Genomic DNA, 22,491 nt, shown 5'->3' on the forward strand with positions numbered 1-22,491 from the left:
ACACCACTGTCCCAGGTTAGGATCCTGATAACATGTTTAAACCCGCCACATTCTGTATGTATGTATCTGTCCTAAGTCAGGAGCCTGTAATTCAGTGGTTGTCGTTTGTTTATGTGTTACATATTTGTTTTTCGTTCATTTTTTGTACATAAATTAGGCCGTTAGTTTTCTTGTTTGAATTGTTTTACATTTGTCATTTCAGGGCCTTTTATAGCTGACTATGCGGTATCGGCTTTGCTCATTGTTGAAGGCCGTACAGTGACCTATAGTTGTTAATTTCTGTGTCATTTGGTCTCTTGTGGAGAGTTGTCTCATCATGCTCATTGGCTATCATACCACATCTTCTTTTCGATATAACATGTACATCTTACAATAATTCCACACCAAAAATATTTTTCTGTTTGTTTATCATGTTTATAGTAATCGAGAAGCAGACTTGACCCCGAATATATGCTTGTTTCATGAAATGAGGTCAAGATTAGGCGAATATGCAACCATATCTGACAGACATGACAGACATGGCAGACATGGTTTTCTCTCTCGAATTTTTTCGTATTTTTCTGGTCGGGGCCTTTTGTAGCCGACTAAAGGCATGGGTTTTTCTCGTTGTACTACAATTGCTTATATCAAGTTATTGAAAAGTCTGGAGGGTAGTTGTCTGATTGGCAATCATACCGCATCTCTTTTTTTTTCAGACGATTGATTGATTGATTGTTGTTTGCTTAACGTCCAGTGGCAAATATTTCATGCATATTCAGGACGAGAACAAATTAACAATAAATACAATAGGTAGGTTCTGTAATAGGGGCGTCCGGGATTAAGGTCGGAGAAATTTAGACTGCCACGGGAAATGAGGGTATATTCGATAGGGACAGAAATTTAGCTTGGCAACAGGTCGCCTACGGACCCCTCAAAGAGTTATTGTAAGGGTTCTTAACGTGCAAAGAGCGTGGCACTCTCTTTACATGAGGCATCGGATTTAACGTCCCCATTCTGACCGGACGTGGCTGTAAATTTGTACATCCGCACAGCCAAGACGGACGCCCAACTTTGGCGAGGGTTTTACTGCCGGTCGGAGGAAGACCAATGGTGACCATACTTCTATTCCCCAGTCACCCTTGGGGGATTTTTAAGATGAAAACTAGTAAATATCTTATGATGTGTGTCTCATTTGTTTTTATATGCTACATATCTTTTTAGTCACATTGACAGCTGCAGGCATGACATGAACCCAGATCTAGAGTGGCAATACAGCAATTGTAAGGGGGTTAAAAGTCAAAAAAATTTAAAGAGTCTAAAGTTGAATAAGTTACAGAAACCAGATACTGAAAAATTAAATAAATAAATATCAACTGTTTTAATCATCTTGTATTTCTAATAAAGCCATATCAAGATCTTTTAAGTATTCATAGGCCGACAAATTGTAGTCTTCAGTATCGCTATCTGATACAGCAGAATCTTCTTGCTCCTCGAGCTCCTCAACAACTTGTTCTGACAGAAATAACTTTTCAAGAGGTAATATATCACAGGATTCACAATTACAAGACTTAGCACACAAGTCACAGCATGAATGTTTCCTGCTTTCTTTCTTCATCAAATCATTCAAGTCTGAATTTCTGAGGAAATTACACATCAGATCCTTTCTCCTACATTCTTTAGCTGTAAGAATTGCCTTAATTTCCGGTTTCAACTTCTGCACGTGGTATCCATTGTATAGGATAATGGCAACTGATGGATTTCCATCCCTCCCTACTCGCCCTATTTCTTGCAGCAAATCTACCAGATTATTTGGAGGTCCAAATAATACCACTCCACTACACTTTTTTTTACATCTAAACCCATTCCCAGGGCACTGGTTGACAAAATAAGTCTCAAAACACTACTTTCCTCCTTCAATGCATTAATTATAATGTTTTTGTTAACATCTGGAGTTTCAGAATGGAACATCTCAATATACTTGGCACAATGTGGCAATTCTGTTACAATGTATTTATAAAGTTTGGAAGTGTCATTTATCGATGAACAATACAAAAGTGTACGTGGGAAGTACTGTCTTTTTTCCTCTAATGCATCTACTAACCATGTCATTCCCATTTCAATTTCATTTTTAATTTTGTTTAGTTTAATATTAGACTTGTTTGGTGATAAATTAATTTCTGTTGTGTCCTCCGCTAGCTGCAATATTTTCATGATCTTTTTCCTAAAGCTTACAGTGTAAGTTTCACTTAAAGCCAATACTGTAGCATCGGGAAAGAGGGATCTTAGTTCACCTGCATTTGAAAACCATTTTCGGAAAGCCTCTTCTCTGTCTCCTTCATCTTGGCCCCTGAAAGAAAAATAGAAATAAGTACATCTATAAAAACTTTTATAAAAGGTAAATATCAGCACCTCTTGCCTGGTTTGTTAATTCTTATGGCAAAACAAAAATAAATACATGTATGTGCATGTCCATATTGTTATGTAACAGCCTATCATTCAGTGGTTGTTGTTGGTTGCTGTCTAGCACATTTGTTTAGGGTTTTATTTTTCATAAATTCTTATAATTACATTGTTATGGTTCAACATTTTGCAAGTAGTGGTCTTAAAAGAGCTTACTTTTTAGTATTAGGTTGTCTCGTTCTTGAAAGCTGTACAGTTCTGTACCAGTGGTCTTAATTTTTTACTTCTATATTTTTGAAAATCTAAAATTCATAAAAATGGGAAGGAGTACACATCAATATATAGAAACAATTCATCAAAGTTTCATGCAAATTTGTTGAATAGTTTTTGAATTACTGTCTGACATGTTGACGATTGACAGACAGTCACAGGTTAGGGGAGGGTTGGGATCCCGCTAACATGTTTAACCCTGCCACATTCTGTATAGTGCCTGTCCCAAGTCAGGAGCCTGTAATTCAGTAGTTGTCATTTGTTTATGTGTTACATATTTGTTTTTTCGTTCATATTTTTGTGCATAAATTAGGCCGTTTTTTTTTTTCTCGTTTGAATTGTTTTACATTGACATTTCATGGCCTTTGATAGCTGACTATGCGGTATGGGCTTTGCTCATTGATGAAGGCCGTACGGTGACCTATAGTTGTTTATTTCTGTGTCATTTGGTCTCTTGTGAATAGTTCTCATTGGCAATCCTACCACTATTCTTTTTACATAGACAACGGTATACCATAATACGTCCTGTAAATGTGTGAATAGAAATGAACATGGGGAATAAACATTGTATCCACTTACCAAATTGCTATTGTGTGAAACTCATCAATTACAATCAACTTAATGTTCAACTTCTTTAAACAAGTTCTCCAATAGGGATCACCAACCAATGTTTCTGGAGATGCAAAAATGTCATCTATCAACCCCTCTTTGATTCGATCGTCACTCTGGGGGAGATGATCCTAAAATGCAAAAAAAAAATGTAGGTTGGCAGTTTCCAAACAGACATATTTCTATTATTATAATTTGACTAATTTCCATCGACTTCGATACCTTTATTCCAAAGTTATTATCCAAAATCCAAGTGTCGTCTGGTTACTCTACTCTCTAATGAACAATATCACGTGACTAACATGGAGATTCCCTGTCAGCCAAAAAAATCTATGGAACGCAATCAGTGTCATAATCTTATATGTTTTTGATGTATTTTAGCGATAAAAGATGAATTTTGGTTTATCAAATGAACTTCAAAGGAGTTATTGAGCACAGTTCTTGTAAATTAAGTACAAATTACGTTGATTACTGGGTAGTATAGAGGATTTGTATACACAATTTTATTGTATTATGTATTTATTTGTTTTGTTAAAAGTTTTGTGTATCACAAAATTATTAGTGTTATTTTTTTAATATTTTACAGGTTCAACTTAAAAGGCAGAAATACAAGTCGTATTCACCAACAAAACTGACTAATGCTTATCTGGATGTTACTGACAAGAAGCTTAGTGTTGCCAAGGCTGCAAGGAAGTATTGTCTTCCTGAACAGACACTAAGAGACCGTGTATTGGGCCACATCTCTATAGACAACGTAAAGTCTGGACCACCACCAGTGTTTGACTGTGAACAGGAGGCAAGATTGGTTCAGCACATAAAAGAAATGGGTGCAGTAGGATATGCATACACCAGAGCTGAAGTGGTGGATCTTGGATCTGAGTATGCTGTTCACATGGGTATAAAGACAAAAGACGACAAGCAGCTGTCATTGAGATGGTTTTACAGCTTCATGGGTAGATGGCCTGAACTAAAGGTATGGAGACCTAAAACCATCTCAGAACTTAGAGCAAAGGCAACCTCAAGGGCATCAATTTACAGGTACTTTGATGAACTTAACCGTATAATGGAAAAATATCAGCTAAAAGACAAACCACAGAGTATCTATAATGTTGATGAGAAGGGTTTACAACCAAACTATAAACCACCAAATGTTGTGGCCTCTGCAGAGTATGTACCCTCTACCTTGTCTTCAGAAAAAGGTCAAACAACAACTGTAATGGGATGTGGTAATGCCTTAGGACATCAAATTCCACCTTATTTTATTTTCGCTGGTAAACGTATGAGACAGGAGTTGTTAGAAGGGGCCACACCTGGTGCTGATGGGTCTGTCAGTGAAACTGGATGGTCCAATTCAGAGATATTTCAGTCCTACCTGGAAAATCATTTCATAAAATACGTCACTGGTATGCAGGACAAACATATTCTTCTTCTGTATGATGGTCACAGGACTCACATAACACCAGATATCATTGATTGGGCAGTAGAGAAAAAAATTATCTTGTATGTTTTGCCTCCTCACACCAGCCATGTTCTTCAGCCCATGGATGTTGGTTGTTTTGGGCCTTTCGCAAGAATCTACAGTTCAGAATGTCATAAATTCCAACGTACCCATTCAGCAGTAATTAACAAATACAACTTATGCTCTATTGCCTGCAAATCCTACAATTCTGCTCTTTCTCCTTCAAATTTGCAGTCTGCTTTCCGTAAATCTGGTATTTACCCGTTAGATAGAGATGCTATAGATCAGTCCTTGTTTTCTATTTCTGATGCTATTCATAGACAGAGCCAATCAGAAGAAAATACCAAAGTTGATGATATCCCTGCCATTGAAAATGAAACAACTGAACCAGTTAATTTAATGTCCGATTCAGAGATAAATGCAGACACAGAACCTATATTATCAAACCAGGAAAATGAAAACATTCAGATTTATGTAGCTGAAAAAATTACTGACGAAAAACCAGATGAAAATACAACTTTCTTCACTGAAAAATCAACAAATTTGTCCAAGAAAAATCCACCAAAACAGGAAAGACGTTCCATCTACAAGATAGTAGCAGGAAAGGCAATTACAGAACCAGAGACACGTCAAGAAATAAAGGAGTACATTGCACAGTCAAAGTCAAGGACCAAGTCTAAAACAAACAATAAATCAACAAAACATAACATTAACCAAAATGCTAAGAAAACAACAACTAAACGTAAACAAAATGGTTCATCATCTTCTTCCAGTTCAACAACCACAAACAAGAAATTAAAGCAGAATCAACAAGATTCACAACAGCCAGGTCCATCAGGACTACAAAAAATAGTTGTTTCTGACGGTTCAATTACAGATGAAGATGATCAAGATGATGATAACACATTGTGTTGTGTTTGTAACATGTGGCAGCCAAAGGAGTTACAGGATTGCATCTCCATTGTATTCACACAATGGGCCAAATGTGAATTTCTACAATGTGATCATTGGACTCATCTTAAATTTTGCTGTGATGTCTCAGTCCTACGCAGGTCAGATAAATTTTACTGCCCATGTCATGGCTTACCCTGCAAACAGAAAGAAACTGAAGAATAATGATAACGATATACATTTGATAATTGTTTGACCGTTTCCAGTTATTTATATTTAAAGACATTTACTGTTGCCAGTTCTTTATTAACAGTTGGAACACTTTTGAGTTGTGAACATTTGCTTGATTTTGTAAATATGAACTTTATCTTCTGTGGAAAGAAATTAAATCATGATTCCAAAGGAAAAAATTGACTGAACTGTATCTTTAAGCACATTTTTTTTAATTAATGGTAAGTAAAAATAATTGTTATTAGCAACTTTTAATTTTATTTTGTTACTTATAATTTTAATAATTTTTTAAAAGTTAAAAAATTTTTTTTTTTAATCTTTTTGGGTGTTTTCATTTTTTATTTTTGTAAGGTTTTCAGTCTCCAAAAAATCAAAATTAAATACTTGGTTTTTAAAAACAATGTTTTTATTTTTACTGAACTGAATATGTACAAAAATATTATTGTATAAAATTACCATTTTAATGCTCACCACTGGGCTTCCATACTCTGTGTTCTTCTTGTGTTATTTTTAGAACGAACTTTTCCCACGAAAATAGGTGACGTACTTGGCATATAATGCCGATTTGTTTACACTAGAAATGTAGGTCATATCAAAGAAACTATGAAACGGAAAGAATCAAACTAACTTGTATTATTTTAAAGAAGTTCTAAGGTAACATTATCAACATAAAAAACAAATGGCTATTTATTAGTTTTACCGCATTCCGTTTGAATAGTCTTATATCCACGAATATAGGTGACACTACCGTACTAAGGATTTTCTTATCCCAGGCAAATAACCTTAGCCGTATTTGACACAACTTTTTGGAACTCTTGGTCCTCAATGCTCTTCAACTTTGTACTTGTTTTGGCTTTCGAACATTTTTGATCTGAGCGTCACTGATAGGTCTTATGTAGACGAAAAGCGCGTCTGGCGTATTAAATTATATACCTGGTACCTTTTCATAGCTATTATTTGTGTGTGTCTCTGTCCTGTATGTTCTCACATTTATTTGTATTGTAGTCCTGTCATGTAATCTTGTCATTTTAATGTTATATTTAACATTGCCAGAAAAGCGGGAGGTTTGGCTAGCCACTAAACCAGGTTCAACCCACCATTTTTTCTTAAAATGTCCTGTACCAAGTCGCCCCCAATGGTGACTGGGGAATAGAAGTATGGTCACCATTAGTCTTCCTCCGACCGGCAGTAAAACCCGTGCTAAAGTGGGGCGTCCGTTTGGCTGTGCGGGATGTACAAATTTGCAGCCACGTCCGGTCAGAATGGGGACGTTAAATCCGATGCCTCGTGTAAAGAGAGTGCCACGCTCTTTGCACGTTAAGAACCCTTGCAACAACTCTTTGAGGGGTCCGTAGGTGACCTGTTGCAAGGCTAAATTTCTGTCCCTATCCAATATACCATCATTTCCCGTGGCAGTCTAAATTTCTCCGACCTTAATCCCTTAATCTATTACAGAACCTACCTATTGTATTTATTTTGAACTTGTTCTCGTCCTGAATATGCATGAAATATTTGCCACTGGACGTTAAGCAACCAACAATCAATCAATCCTGTACCAAGTCAGGAAAATGGCCATTGTTATATTATAGTTCGTTTCTGTGTGTGTTGCATTTTAGTGTTGTGTTTCTGTTGTGTCGTTGTTCTCCTCTTATATTTGATGTGTTTCCCTCAGTTTTAGTTTGTAACCCGGATTTGTTTTTTTCCCAATCGATTTATGAATTTCGAATAGCGGTATACTACTGTTGCCTTTATTTTTCCAGTGACAGTCTAAACTTCCCCGACCTACGGCTTCCATTGTAGAACCTACCTCTTATATCTATTATTAATTTGTTCTCGTCCTGAACATGCATGAAATACTTACCACTGGACGTCAAGCAATCAATAGCTACTAAACATGGTTTGTTATAGCCAATGTCGGCCATATTGGTTGGTAGTCGTGGTTTTTTTTTCATTGCTACTGGATGTTTATCAACCAATAAGCAAAAAAAGGTGTTTTGATTCTAATACGAAATTTACGTATTGTTTAATTGGTGACTTAAAGTGAATTCCGGTAGTAAGAGTTGTAGGCTTCATGACACGACATCTCACGGACAGACAGAGAACATTTGAGATTTCTTAGAAAACACAAATGTCTTAACACTGTCCGATACTAAATCCTCCAAATGTTAACACGTTTCGATTGAAAAACTATCAAAGATATACTACTATGTAATCCTTATGTCCTTAAGCACCCTATGGGTTGACTGGGTTTTAGAAATATAGTTTCAACTGTTTAACAGGTAAACCCTTGATTAAGTAGTAACTGCTCGGCTGTGCGGGATGTAAAAATACACAGCAATGCCCTGTCGGAAATAAGAACGTCCGATGTCTTGTGTAGTGGTGCACGCTATTGGCACTCTCAACAGCCCATGTATCAAATCTTCTTTGATTCCGCAGGTGGCACGTTGCAAGGAAAATTATACGCCCCTTTCCAACATAACCTTACTTGTCAGTGGCAGTAAAAATGACCCGCCTCTCATCCCGTTCGACATGCCTTGTAAACCTAATTAGATTATTGATTGTTTAATTGTTCATGTACTGAACATGCATGAAGCATTTACCACTGGACGTTGAGCAAATACTAATCTAGATATATACGAACTACACTTTAAACAAGAATGTGTCCATAGTACACGGATGCCCCACTCGCACCATCATTTTCTATGTTCAGTGGATCGTCAAATTGGGGGTCAAAACTCTTATTTGGCACTAAAATTAGAAAGATCATATCATAGGGAACATGAGTACTAAGTTTCAAGTTGATTGGACTTCAAAAAACTTCCTTGAAAAAAAACTTTAACCTAAAGCGGAACAGACGGAAGGACGAACCAACGGACGCACAGACCGCAAAACATAATTCCCCCACGATGGGCATAAAAATCAACATCTAGATTTCAGACATATACTTCTAGTATGGTGCTCTTTATACTAATCTGACGTATGCTGGTGGAAATGTTGCCCCTTGCAAATTAAAACACCAGAGTTAACTGCAGTTTTTTTTTGTGGGGTGCATGTAGCTCTACCATGAATTTATTCGTAACTGTTTTGTTGGCGTTTTCTTATTGTCATGTTTTGTTTCCGAATATTTTGTTATTGTCGTCTTAATATCTTTACAATGAAAAAATTAAAGGTGTCATTAATGTAAGGTGCAGGGGACATTTCTTATTGTTATGACAAACACTTCAAAATCCGGTGCAAACATTGCGAACTCTACCACGTGACATATATAATCATGTTCTCAGAACGATGATCTTGATGATAGATTGATTGTTGGTTGCTAACATTCAGTGGCAAGTGTTTCAGGCATGTTCAAGACGAAAACATTACAATAGAAGGGTCCTGTAATAGCGCCGACAGATAGAACTCAACATGATGAAAGAATGCTGAATAAAGAGACCACACTATGACGACATTGATAAGGCCAATTACATGGTAGCCAATCCAGATCACGAACATGTAATCGCCGAACTGCTTACATTCAACGAAAACCGCATGTCACTATGATGAGGGAACTATCGACACGACATCAATCACCGCGTATGTTATCAAGTACTAGACAGATGGACACAACAGCCATCAATGGAAACATTTCAGCAACCACGCACTACCAATAGTTTGGACAACACAGCATACTACAGGTGCACGTCAACCGTGCGTACCCAAATATCTGCATCTCATTAGAAATTCTCCAAAGACTCGCACTATACGGAAGTCAACTTTTCAAATTGCAGCTGGGGACACTCGAAAGACCTACATTCAAGAAGTACATCCCACAAAGGGTGACTAGGGAAAATAAATATGGTCACTGCAGGTCTACCTCCGACCGTCAGTAAAACCCTTGCTCAAGTGGCGCGTCAATTTGACTGTACGGTATATACAAGTACGCAGTCACGCACGCAACAGAATGGGGACATTAAACTTGATGCCTCGTGTAAAGAGTGCCACGCTCTCGGGTCGTTAAGAACTCTTGTAACAAGTCTTTCAGGGGTCCGTAGGTGGCCTGTTGCAAGAAAAAAAGGTTTGTCTCTATCAAGTTTACCATCCTTTTCAAGTAGCAGTTTAAATTCCCCCGAATTTCATCCCGGAAGCCTTCTATTGCAGGACCTACCTAGTGTGACAGGGTTTAAACTGATTATAGTGTTAAGCACTCTAAACTGAGACATAGTGGTGCAGCCACACAACATAAGAACAAACAGAATTAAGATCATTTTTAAATGCCTTGTAGTCAATGAGCCTCTGGCCTTTGTTAGTCTTGTATGTTTTTTAATTTTAGTTCATTTATATGTGTTGGAGTTTAGTGTTACGTCCATTCTCATTGAACAAGTATACATTTTGTTTAGGGGACAGCTGAAGCCCGCGTCCGGGTACGGGATTTTCTCGCTGTGTTGAAGACACATTGGGGGCCGTCGGTCCACTTTAGCAAGGGTTTCACTGCCGGATGGAAGAAAGTTACTTTTTTTGTCCAGTCACCTTACATCTATCTGTACATGTAATGAACAAAGGTTAGACAAATCGCGGACATGAATTAGGATTGATTGATTGATTGTTGGTTGCTTAACGTCCAGTGGCAAATATTTCATGCATATTCAGGACGAGAACAAGTTCACAATAAATACAATAGGTAGGTTCTGTAAGAGGGGCGTCCGGGATTAAGGTCGGAGAAATTTAGACTGCCACGGGAAATGAGGGTATATTGGATAGGGACAGAAATTTAGCCTTGCAACAGGTCACCTACGGACCCGACATGAATTAGGATAAGGTGGCAGAATATTGTAGCATGATATCAGTTGTGTTGATCAAATAAAATGACTGATTGATTGTTGGTTGCTCAACGTCCAGTGGCAAATATTTCATGCATATTCAGGACGAGAACAAATTAACAATAAATACAATAGGTAGGTCCTGTAATGTAAGCCATCGGGGAAATTTAGACTGCCACGGGAAAATGAGGAAAAATTGGATAGTGACAGCAATTTTGTTTTGCAACAGGTCACCCACGGACCCCTCAAAGAGTTGTTGCAAGGGTTCTTAACGTGCAGAGAGCGTGGCACTCTCTCTACACGAGGCATCGGATTTAACGTCCCCACTCTGACTGGACGTGGCTGCGTACTTGTACATCCCGCACAGCCAAACGGACGCCCCACTTTGGCAAGGGTTCTACTGCCGGTCGGAAGAAGACCTGTAGTGACCATTTTTCTATTCCCCGGTCACCCTTGGGGAATCAAATAAAATGACAATCATCTAATAATCATCAGAAACGGTTATTAACGACATCAAGTCTCGGTGAAGACAACCATCAGAAACATTTTTCATGAACATTGTAGGTGAATGTTCTGGGGTCGAAAAAAAGGACCCATTGCTAGAATTATTAACAGTAAAATTTCATGAAATTCATTTGAAGTGACAGAAGTTGTTAATATGTTAACAATAGCCAGGTATAAGACACAGCGTCGACGGGAAAGCTGTATGTAGATGTACATAACAACATCCCAAAGAAAAGTGGAAATAAAGTGTCCATATTCATTTCTTGATAACCACCCAACGTATGTTAAGTAAGACACTTTTATTAAACTTATTCCTTTGCCAGCTTTTTGTTACTTACAAATTGGAATTCCAACTAACCTACTTAAATATTCACAATCATTTGATACACTAGACTGTTTTGGAAATATAAATATAAGATGGAGAGTTGTCTCATTGGCACTCATACCACATCTTCCTATATCTACTTAGAAAATCAACACGTGATTGTAAAAAAAACCTCCCTATATAGCCACTATGCAACTGCAAATGTTGACTATACAAAAGAAAACATGTGCCTTTCACGTGAACGCCCAGCAGTATCACAGGACAACATAGCTTTGGTCCATACGGACGTTGTAGTAGTTCAAAGTTAGAGTAAATTGTGGATATGAATCTCTTATTTCCGATCATGATTGGGCCAAGGACAGTAATCGTACACTAGCAATTACAACAATACAGCTTAAATCTCCAACACGGTCTAGTGTATCAATTGATTATGCATGTATTTTCTGTATTTAAAACAGAGCTTAGATATGGGCTTATTCTACAAAGCAAATCTTTTAACACAGAAAGAAAAGCTATATTAGAAAAAATATTTATGTGTTTTTGAATTGTATGATCTGTTATCATGGTTAGTAATGTTAACTTTGTGTATTAGTTAATTTATTATCTAATGTTGTATATTTATTTAACTTAAACATACATGATGCATGTATGATGTACATTGCAATATTTATATAAGCACGATGTATGTACATTACAAAAACACAGCACAATTGTCTTTCGATTACAGTATGACTATCAATCTTTCAAATTATAACTGTCTTGCCTGAATAATGATGTAGATAAAGCTAATTACAATCTATTGCAATATTGATTAAAATAACCGTTATCCGGAAACATATGGAAATTGGTTATAGGTTATAAACCATCCCTATCTCGGATGAACTCTGAAATTCCGATAATAACGCCAGATGATATACATACTTTATTATAATATAATAGCATTATTTATCTATTGATGTCATATTTATATTTTTGTAAAAGACTTACAATATACAGTTTATCTACCTAAAGAATCCCGGAACTTCTGTTACTAATGAAACAGGGACCTTCACTGAGATAGCTGTGTCAGTGGAGTAATTGTTAACAGTGTGTGCAATACTGTTGTTGAATAAAAAAAAAAGGATTATGCATGTTTAAGTAATTTAGATGGAATTCCAATTTGAATATCAAAAATAGCTGGCAAAATACAGTTGGGTGGAGACCAACCATTACATGTAGACGCGCGGAAAAAGTTCACGCGGCGTTTACTCGCGTGCACTTCATGTAAACGCCGCGTTAACTCTGCGTTAACTGCAAAATTTTAGTAGACGTAAAAAGTAAACATGCGTTTACTCTCACGTTTACCTCCGCGTTAACGCCAAAAAGGCGCCTCTTCTAATTTTCTTCACAGTAAACGGGCGTTTACGTCCGCGTTAACGTGAAATTAAGTGGCTCGTCTTCTGGTTCTTTGTAAAAAAAAACCCAAGGGTGACTGGGGAATGGAAGTATGGTCACCATTGGTCTTCCTCCGACCGGCAGTAAAACCCTTGTTAAAGTGGGGCGTCCGTTTGGCTGTGCGGGATGTACAAATTTGCTGCCACGTCCGGTCAGATGGGGACGTTAAATCCGATGCCTCGTGTAAAGAGTGCCACGCTCTTTGCACGTTAAGAACCCTTGCAACAACTCTTTGAGGGGTCCGTAGGTAACCTGTTGCCAGGCTAAGTTTCTGTCCCTATCCAATATACCCTCATTTCCCGTGGCAGCCAAAATTTCTCCGACCTTAATCCCGGACGCCCCTATTACAGAACCTACCTATTGTATGTATTGTTAATTTGTTAATTTGTTCTCGTCCTGAATATGCATGAAATATTTGCCACTGGACGTTAAGCAACCAACAATCAATCAAACAATCTTTGTAAAAACCCCCAAGGGTGACTGGGGAATAGAAGTATGGTCACCATTGGTCTTCCTCCGACCGGCAGTAAAACCCGTGCTAAAGTGGGGCGTCCGTTTGGCTGTGCGGGATGTACAAATTTGCAGACACGTCCGGTCAGAATGGGGACGTTAAATCCGATGCCTCGTGTAAAGAGAGTGCCGCGCTCTTTGCACGTTAAGAACCCTTGCAACAACTCTTTGAGGGGTCCGTATGTGACCTGTTGCAAGGCTAAATTTCTGTCCCTATCCAATATACCCTCATTTCCCGTGGCAGTCTAAATTTCTCCGACCTTAATCCCTTAATCTATTACAGAACCTACCTATTGAATTTATTGTGAACTTGTTCTCGTCCTGAATATGCATGAAATATTTGCCACTGGACGTTAAGCAACCAACAATCAATCAATCAATCTTTGTAAAAAGTAAACGCACGTTTACTACTGCACAATTAGTTACCGTACACTAATGACTAGACCAATGATAGGACAATGACAAAACAATGACAGGGCCAAAATGAAAATGCTAATAACCTTTTATTTATCATGGGATTAATTTTAAATTTGAAATATAATAAGATTACATTATTTAATATTTAAATATAAAAAAAAAAAAACGAAACAATATTTTCAAAACTTGCGAAAACGTGGCCTGAGCAACGTTTACAATGACAGGACCAATATTGGCAAGTACAGGACTATATGAAAGTGCTCATAACTTTTTTATTTCTCAAATGATTCATCTGAAATTTGAAATATAATAAGCCTGATAATTGAGTACTTTTTATACCCCCAGAACGAATTGAAAGATATAAAAGTGAAGAAATTAAAGTTTAAAATTGCAAAAGTTGTTGTCGCATAAAAAAAGAGGTCCCAATATTTTCAATTTTGTTAGAATATTATACAACAGCATTAACATTCTGTTCTTTTTGTCCCTAAGAATGAATAGTTTTACACAAATTGAGCGCTCCAATCTAATTAAAATTAAATCTCCGCACTTGCTCCTCGTTGTTTATATGTGGCGCGTGGGAGATCTAACAACAGCCGCTTGAGGGTCATGTCTAGGGTCAAATTTGCTGTAGCCAATCAGCGAAGGTGCTACAAACTGTTAGGGTATTGGACTGGCATAGGAGTCTTAGTAGCGTCTAGAGGTCTTCCGAATGTATATAAACAAAAATGGCAGCCCCATGCGAAAAACGTTTCGTAACATACAACTGTAATAATAGTTTGTATTATTGCCTTCCGAGGTTAAAATGGCATCAAGTGAAGTATGCACCCCAAGGAAAATATCAGTAAGAACAAACATTTGTGTTTTATGCGGTTTTTCTTTCATCCAGATAGAAATCTCCTCAACGGGAGAACGTGTTGAAAAAAACCGTTCAAACTGAAACTTCAGCAGAACTCAGAGAGAATCGCAATAATTTCTAGTGTTGTTATTTGTTTTGAAGAAAACGCCGAAGTAGACAAGGACAATGGCGTCTGTATTAAATGTTTTAGAAAAGTCCAACAGTCAATCAAATTAAAGAAAGATGCATTAAAAATGCAAAAAAAACTAAGTGACTAACTTCGGGTGTCTTACCACCTGACCAATCAGAAAGATTAATTGCTAATAGATTTGTAAATCTGCAAGGTGGAACAAACAATAATATAAGCTTAGATAAATACTTAGAGATGTTGAACAAGGATACAAAAGTAACATGTTCAGGACATCAGACAAAGGAAAGTATCCTTCAACACTCTAAAGAGTATCCTCACCTAGTTAATTTTGGAAGCCATTTTGATAACATTACCAATTTAACAGTAAAGAAGGGGTTCCACCATATACCGTCATACCAAGCTGATGTTCAGAAAATTGCAAAAGACCTACTACAAGAAAATGTACTTACATATAAAACTTCAAGAATAATTAAATGCTAGGAGCTAACAAAAGACAAAAACCCATTTGACAGTGCATTTATAGGACTTCGTACATTGATTCATCGACATCAACCAACAGTCCCCTTCCATCGCCTTCGAAACCCACATATTTGAAAAATATTGCTTGGAATTAAATTATTGTGAATAAAGTGTGCAGGTTTAATTTTCTCTTAAGTCATAATCTTAATTAGCTGGTACTTTTTTTAGTAGTTTGTTGCTGATATTAAAAAAAATGTGTGTCATAAGTCAATGAGACATCAACCCAACAACAAAGTAATGAAATACTTTCAGTTTAGTTGCAGAATATTATGGTCATTTTGATTAGGCAGCATAACTACCTACACAAACATGTTTATAAAAATGTGGCATGATTTCTAATGAGACAACTTTTCAAAAGGAACCAACTTATTTTTCTGTATTAAAGTTCACAGTTCCACCTCTGACTTTGAGTAAAACCTATAGCAAGCTGTACAAAGGCCCGAAATGACTTTATGAAAACAGCAAGCACGTTTGTACAAAACAACAATGAGATAAAAACCAAACTTTTACAGATTTGTTCACAAGGCGACCAGCATGCGGATATTTACCCTATATGTACATGTAAAGAGTTGTTGATAAAACTTATAAAAGGTGGTGTTGGTTAAATGTGCTTTCCTGAGTGATGAAGTTATTAGTGCACATTATTTAGTTCAATTTATATCTTAGTCGAATTAAACACAGTAACTTAATATAATAAAATGCTCCGCTGGGCGGAGCTTGATACGACCGCAGAGGTCGAACCCTGAACAGTCGGGGCAAGTATGGACACAACATTCAAGCTTGATACAGCACTGAATTTGGATTGTGATTAAATATTTGACACAGCATAGGTTTCTGACACAGAATGAATGTGGTCTAAGAACTTATAAATTTTTAATTTACCTATTCAAACCATATCATTATAATTTGCTTTTATATATAAATCAAAAATAACAAATTTAAAATGGAAAATTTTAAAGAAAAAAAAGGAAAAAAAAAAATTCCCCCCACCCAAATTTTTGAACCCTCCTTATGATTCATCAACCCCAAACTCAATCCCAGCCTTCCCTTTGTGGTATGGTACCTTGATGTACAATTACAGAGAGATCCATACACTTGAACACAAGTTATTGACTGGAAACTAGAAAAATGCTTGTTTTTTGGCCCCTTTTTGGTTCAAAATTCCTAAACATTTAGGGAAATTACCCCCAAACTCAAACCCAGTTTTCCCTTTGAGATATGGAACCTTGTAGTACAATTTCAGAAAGATCCATACACTTATACACAAGTAATTGTAATGAAACTTGAAAAATGCTTGTTTTTGGCCCCTAATTACTAAAATTTTGAGGCAATTACCCCCAAAATCAATCCCAGCCTTCCCTTTGTGATATGGAACCTTGTGGTACAATGTCAGAGAGATCCATAAACTAACACACAAGTAATGTCTGGAACTTACAAAAATGCTTATTTTTGGCCCCTAATTCCTGAACTGTTGGTACCATAACCCCCAAAATCAATTCCCACCTTCCTTTTGTGGTATTGAACCGTATGGTAAAATTTCATGGAGATCCATTCACTTAAACTCAAGTTAGAGTGCGAAAAACCAATGTGTCTTCGGACGACAACGACGACGCCAACGTCATACCAATATACGACCGCAAAATTTTTTTGTGGTCGTATAAAAAAGAAGTGGTATTAAGTCTATAGTTGACTGTTTTCTTGATGAACACATTGGTCTTGAACAAAGTTGTAAGTAAGATATAGTCCCACTGCATGTTATTGTCTTGAATATGCATGAAATATTTGCCACTGAAACCCAAGTGAAGAAATCAATAATCAATCAACCTGTCAATGTTTATTTTGAGCAAAAATAATCATCCTCTATGTATACTGTTGGCTACATCAAGTTAAATACAATGAGTTTGCTATAAAGAACAAATATTACATCATCAAGAACAATGAACAAAAAGGTCAATGTCATACATGTCATATGAACCATGCCAAAACTTAGCACAAAAGTACATACATCAATAGCAATAATTCTATACACCAAAGATAGTTGACTTGTTGATCAATAAACCATGAAAAGTCAAGGTCAGAAACCAACCAGACTGATTTTTATAGTTCGTTCCTGTGTTGTACTGTTACACCACTGTCCCAGGTTAGGATCCTGATAACATGTTTAAACCCGCCACATTCTGTATGTATGTATCTGTCCTAAGTCAGGAGCCTGTAATTCAGTGGTTGTCGTTTGTTTATGTGTTACATATTTGTTTTTCGTTCATTTTTTGTACATAAATTAGGCCGTTAGTTTTCTTGTTTGAATTGTTTTACATTTGTCATTTCAGGGCCTTTTATAGCTGACTATGCGGTATCGGCTTTGCTCATTGTTGAAGGCCGTACAGTGACCTATAGTTGTTAATTTCTGTGTCATTTGGTCTCTTGTGGAGAGTTGTCTCATCATGCTCATTGGCTATCATACCACATCTTCTTTTCGATATAACATGTACATCTTACAATAATTCCACACCAAATATATTTTTCTGTTTGTTTATCATGTTTATAGTAATCGAGAAGCAGACTTGACCCCGAATATATGCTTGTTTCATGAAATGAGGTCAAGATTAGGCGAATATGCAACCATATCTGACAGACATGACAGACATGGCAGACATGGTTTTCTCTCTCGAATTTTTTCGTATTTTTCTGGTCGGGGCCTTTTGTAGCCGACTAAAGGCATGGGTTTTTCTCGTTGTACTACAATTGCTTATATCAAGTTATTGAAAAGTCTGGAGGGTAGTTGTCTGATTGGCAATCATACCGCATCTCTTTTTTTTTCAGACGATTGATTGATTGATTGTTGTTTGCTTAACGTCCAGTGGCAAATATTTCATGCATATTCAGGACGAGAACAAATTAACAATAAATACAATAGGTAGGTTCTGTAATAGGGGCGTCCGGGATTAAGGTCGGAGAAATTTAGACTGCCACGGGAAATGAGGGTATATTCGATAGGGACAGAAATTTAGCTTGGCAACAGGTCGCCTACGGACCCCTCAAAGAGTTATTGTAAGGGTTCTTAACGTGCAAAGAGCGTGGCACTCTCTTTACATGAGGCATCGGATTTAACGTCCCCATTCTGACCGGACGTGGCTGTAAATTTGTACATCCGCACAGCCAAGACGGACGCCCAACTTTGGCGAGGGTTTTACTGCCGGTCGGAGGAAGACCAATGGTGACCATACTTCTATTCCCCAGTCACCCTTGGGGGATTTTTAAGATGAAAACTAGTAAATATCTTATGATGTGTGTCTCATTTGTTTTTATATGCTACATATCTTTTTAGTCACATTGACAGCTGCAGGCATGACATGAACCCAGATCTAGAGTGGCAATACAGCAATTGTAAGGGGGTTAAAAGTCAAAAAAATTTAAAGAGTCTAAAGTTGAATAAGTTACAGAAACCAGATACTGAAAAATTAAATAAATAAATATCAACTGTTTTAATCATCTTGTATTTCTAATAAAGCCATATCAAGATCTTTTAAGTATTCATAGGCCGACAAATTGTAGTCTTCAGTATCGCTATCTGATACAGCAGAATCTTCTTGCTCCTCGAGCTCCTCAACAACTTGTTCTGACAGAAATAACTTTTCAAGAGGTAATATATCACAGGATTCACAATTACAAGACTTAGCACACAAGTCACAGCATGAATGTTTCCTGCTTTCTTTCTTCATCAAATCATCCAAGTCTGAATTTCTGAGGAAATTACACATCAGATCCTTTCTCCTACATTCTTTAGCTGTAAGAATTGCCTTAATTTCCGGTTTCAACTTCTGCACGTGGTATCCATTGTATAGGATAATGGCAACTGATGGATTTCCATCCCTCCCTACTCGCCCTATTTCTTGCAGCAAATCTACCAGATTATTTGGAGGTCCAAATAATACCACTCCACTACACTTTTTTTTACATCTAAACCCATTCCCAGGGCACTGGTTGACAAAATAAGTCTCAAAACACTACTTTCCTCCTTCAATGCATTAATTATAATGTTTTTGTTAACATCTGGAGTTTCAGAATGGAACATCTCAATATACTTGGCACAATGTGGCAATTCTGTTACAATGTATTTATAAAGTTTGGAAGTGTCATTTATCGATGAACAATACAAAAGTGTACGTGGGAAGTACTGTCTTTTTTCCTCTAATGCATCTACTAACCATGTCATTCCCATTTCAATTTCATTTTTAATTTTGTTTAGTTTAATATTAGACTTGTTTGGTGATAAATTAATTTCTGTTGTGTCCTCCGCTAGCTGCAATATTTTCATGATCTTTTTCCTAAAGCTTACAGTGTAAGTTTCACTTAAAGCCAATACTGTAGCATCGGGAAAGAGGGATCTTAGTTCACCTGCATTTGAAAACCATTTTCGGAAAGCCTCTTCTCTGTCTCCTTCATCTTGGCCCCTGAAAGAAAAATAGAAATAAGTACATCTATAAAAACTTTTATAAAAGGTAAATATCAGCACCTCTTGCCTGGTTTGTTAATTCTTATGGCAAAACAAAAATAAATACATGTATGTGCATGTCCATATTGTTATGTAACAGCCTATCATTCAGTGGTTGTTGTTGGTTGCTGTCTAGCACATTTGTTTAGGGTTTTATTTTTCATACATTCTTATAATTACATTGTTATGGTTCAACATTTTGCAAGTAGTGGTCTTAAAAGAGCTTACTTTTTAGTATTAGGTTGTCTCGTTCTTGAAAGCTGTACAGTTCTGTACCAGTGGTCTTAATTTTTTACTTCTATATTTTTGAAAATCTAAAATTCATAAAAATGGGAAGGAGTACACATCAATATATAGAAACAATTCATCAAAGTTTCATGCAAATTTGTTGAATAGTTTTTGAATTACTGTCTGACATGTTGACGATTGACAGACAGTCACAGGTTAGGGGAGGGTTGGGATCCCGCTAACATGTTTAACCCTGCCACATTCTGTATAGTGCCTGTCCCAAGTCAGGAGCCTGTAATTCAGTAGTTGTCATTTGTTTATGTGTTACATATTTGTTTTTTCGTTCATATTTTTGTGCATAAATTAGGCCGTTTTTTTTTTTCTCGTTTGAATTGTTTTACATTGACATTTCATGGCCTTTGATAGCTGACTATGCGGTATGGGCTTTGCTCATTGATGAAGGCCGTACGGTGACCTATAGTTGTTTATTTCTGTGTCATTTGGTCTCTTGTGAATAGTTCTCATTGGCAATCCTACCACTATTCTTTTTACATAGACAACGGTATACCATAATACGTCCTGTAAATGTGTGAATAGAAATGAACATGGGGAATAAACATTGTATCCACTTACCAAATTGCTATTGTGTGAAACTCATCAATTACAATCAACTTAATGTTCAACTTCTTTAAACAAGTTCTCCAATAGGGATCACCAACCAATGTTTCTGGAGATGCAAAAATGTCATCTATCAACCCCTCTTTGATTCGATCGTCACTCTGGGGGAGATGATCCTAAAATGCAAAAAAAAAATGTAGGTTGGCAGTTTCCAAACAGACATATTTCTATGATAACTTTTATAATTTAAATGTACACTGTACAAATACCCTTTCTCCATTTCACTGCGTTTGATTAAAGATTGAAATTCAATGAAATAATTCTTATTGTTGTAAAGTCCAATACAGTAATGAATATAGCTGAGATTTCAATGAATGCATGGCATATTTTCTCGATTTTGAGATATTTCTGCCAAATTACCTGTTTGGCTATCCAACAAGGTCATTTAGACTGCACTTTTTCATATTTTTTTTTATTTTTTCATTGTTAAACACAAATTACAATCTAATTTAAAAATTAAGTTTCCCGCACGTTTCTGGGCCATGTAAAGCTGACTATGCTGTATGATTTTGCTCATTGTTGAAGGTCTGATGGTGACCTATAGTTGTAAACTTTGTCATTTGTTGTCTGGTGGAGAGTTGAGTTGGCAATTATACTTCAAGTCTTGTACATGTACGACATCTTCGTATTCTTATATGCATGTGTATTTGTTTTGAGATAGATTATTAGTACATGTAATTAACAACATCCTTTTGGACTCTGGTGCTTCATTAATACAACATGTAGTATATATCTTCATACAAAGTATGAAAAACTAGCATTATGGCCAAAACGACTGTAAAATACTGGCAATATGACCGATACAATCTGTTCTCGGTGAAATGAGACAAATGTGCTACCATGGCTACGATCTACTGCTTCTGCAGTTTTTTTTTAACTTTGCTCATGTATATCTAAGTTTCATATTACTGCTATGTTACTGTTAGTCATGTGTATGTGTTGATTTACTGAAGTTTAAATGTATGTTCCTGCAAATAAATTTTATTTTATTTGATAAAGCATACATGTACATCTTTGCCTGGTCAGATGCGGATCCAGGACAATGGAAAAGGGGGCCCTGCATCTAGGCACCATAAGGTGTGGGAATAACGTCTTAAGACAGAGGCATTGCATTAATTATATACGTAGCTCCAACAGTATAGGCGGATCAAGGGGGGTCTGGGCCCCCTTTTGTGGGAAAAATTTAGTTGATTATATAGGGAATCACTGAGGCATGACTGGAGCGGGCCCCCTCTTAGGTTAGTCAGTGGGCCCCCCTACAAAAAGTTCTGGATCCGCCACTGTACAGGGGGATAACATGTCACCCCTAACTGATTTATCAGGTGTTATAAACATCTTTATTATACAACATTGCCAACATAATAATTATAATATAAATTAGGTATTTAATGGCATTAAAAACTATAGTATAGACTATTCCATTTATTGAAGCCTTACTACCACTGCATGCTTAAAGTTATACTAACCTTTGTATGCAGCAGTAATATTTCCAATGTGCGAGAGTTTTCCCACCTGGTCCTGCATCAGAGCTACTAAGGGACAACAGACTCAAACTTTCCAGTCAGAACTGTTGTTAATAACCTCCCGGACAACTGGAAGGTACAGTTGAAACGGCAGTGACTTGCCAAAACCAGTCGGGAGTACAGCCACGCAGTTCTTCTTGATAACTAAACACTCTAAAATTTCCTTTTGCTCCTTCTTTATATCATTTCTGGAAAGAAAACTGAGAAAGATCAGGACAAGGAAAACCCGTCAACATC

The 22,491-nt window shown here is 36.8% G+C and overlaps 2 long non-coding RNA genes across 2 annotated transcripts; both read right to left on the minus strand.

Annotated features, from left to right (window-relative positions):
• Positions 1-1,342: 1,342 nt before the first annotated feature.
• Positions 1,343-19,103, minus strand: LOC127721255 (uncharacterized). The gene is made up of 2 exons (XR_007991094.1): positions 19,006-19,103; positions 1,343-1,546 (listed from the first exon to the last, which is right to left on the minus strand). It is a non-coding gene; the product is annotated as an uncharacterized LOC127721255 (long non-coding RNA).
• Positions 19,104-19,582: 479 nt separating this feature from the next.
• LOC127721254 (uncharacterized) lies at positions 19,583-22,274 on the minus strand. The gene is made up of 3 exons (XR_007991093.1): positions 22,198-22,274; positions 20,687-20,847; positions 19,583-19,784 (listed from the first exon to the last, which is right to left on the minus strand). It is a non-coding gene; the product is annotated as an uncharacterized LOC127721254 (long non-coding RNA).
• Between the last annotated feature and the right edge of the window lie 217 nt (positions 22,275-22,491).

Source organism: Mytilus californianus, unplaced genomic scaffold, assembly GCF_021869535.1.
Source record: "Mytilus californianus isolate M0D057914Y unplaced genomic scaffold, xbMytCali1.0.p SCAF_12, whole genome shotgun sequence".
Taxonomy (NCBI): domain Eukaryota; kingdom Metazoa; phylum Mollusca; class Bivalvia; order Mytilida; family Mytilidae; genus Mytilus; species Mytilus californianus.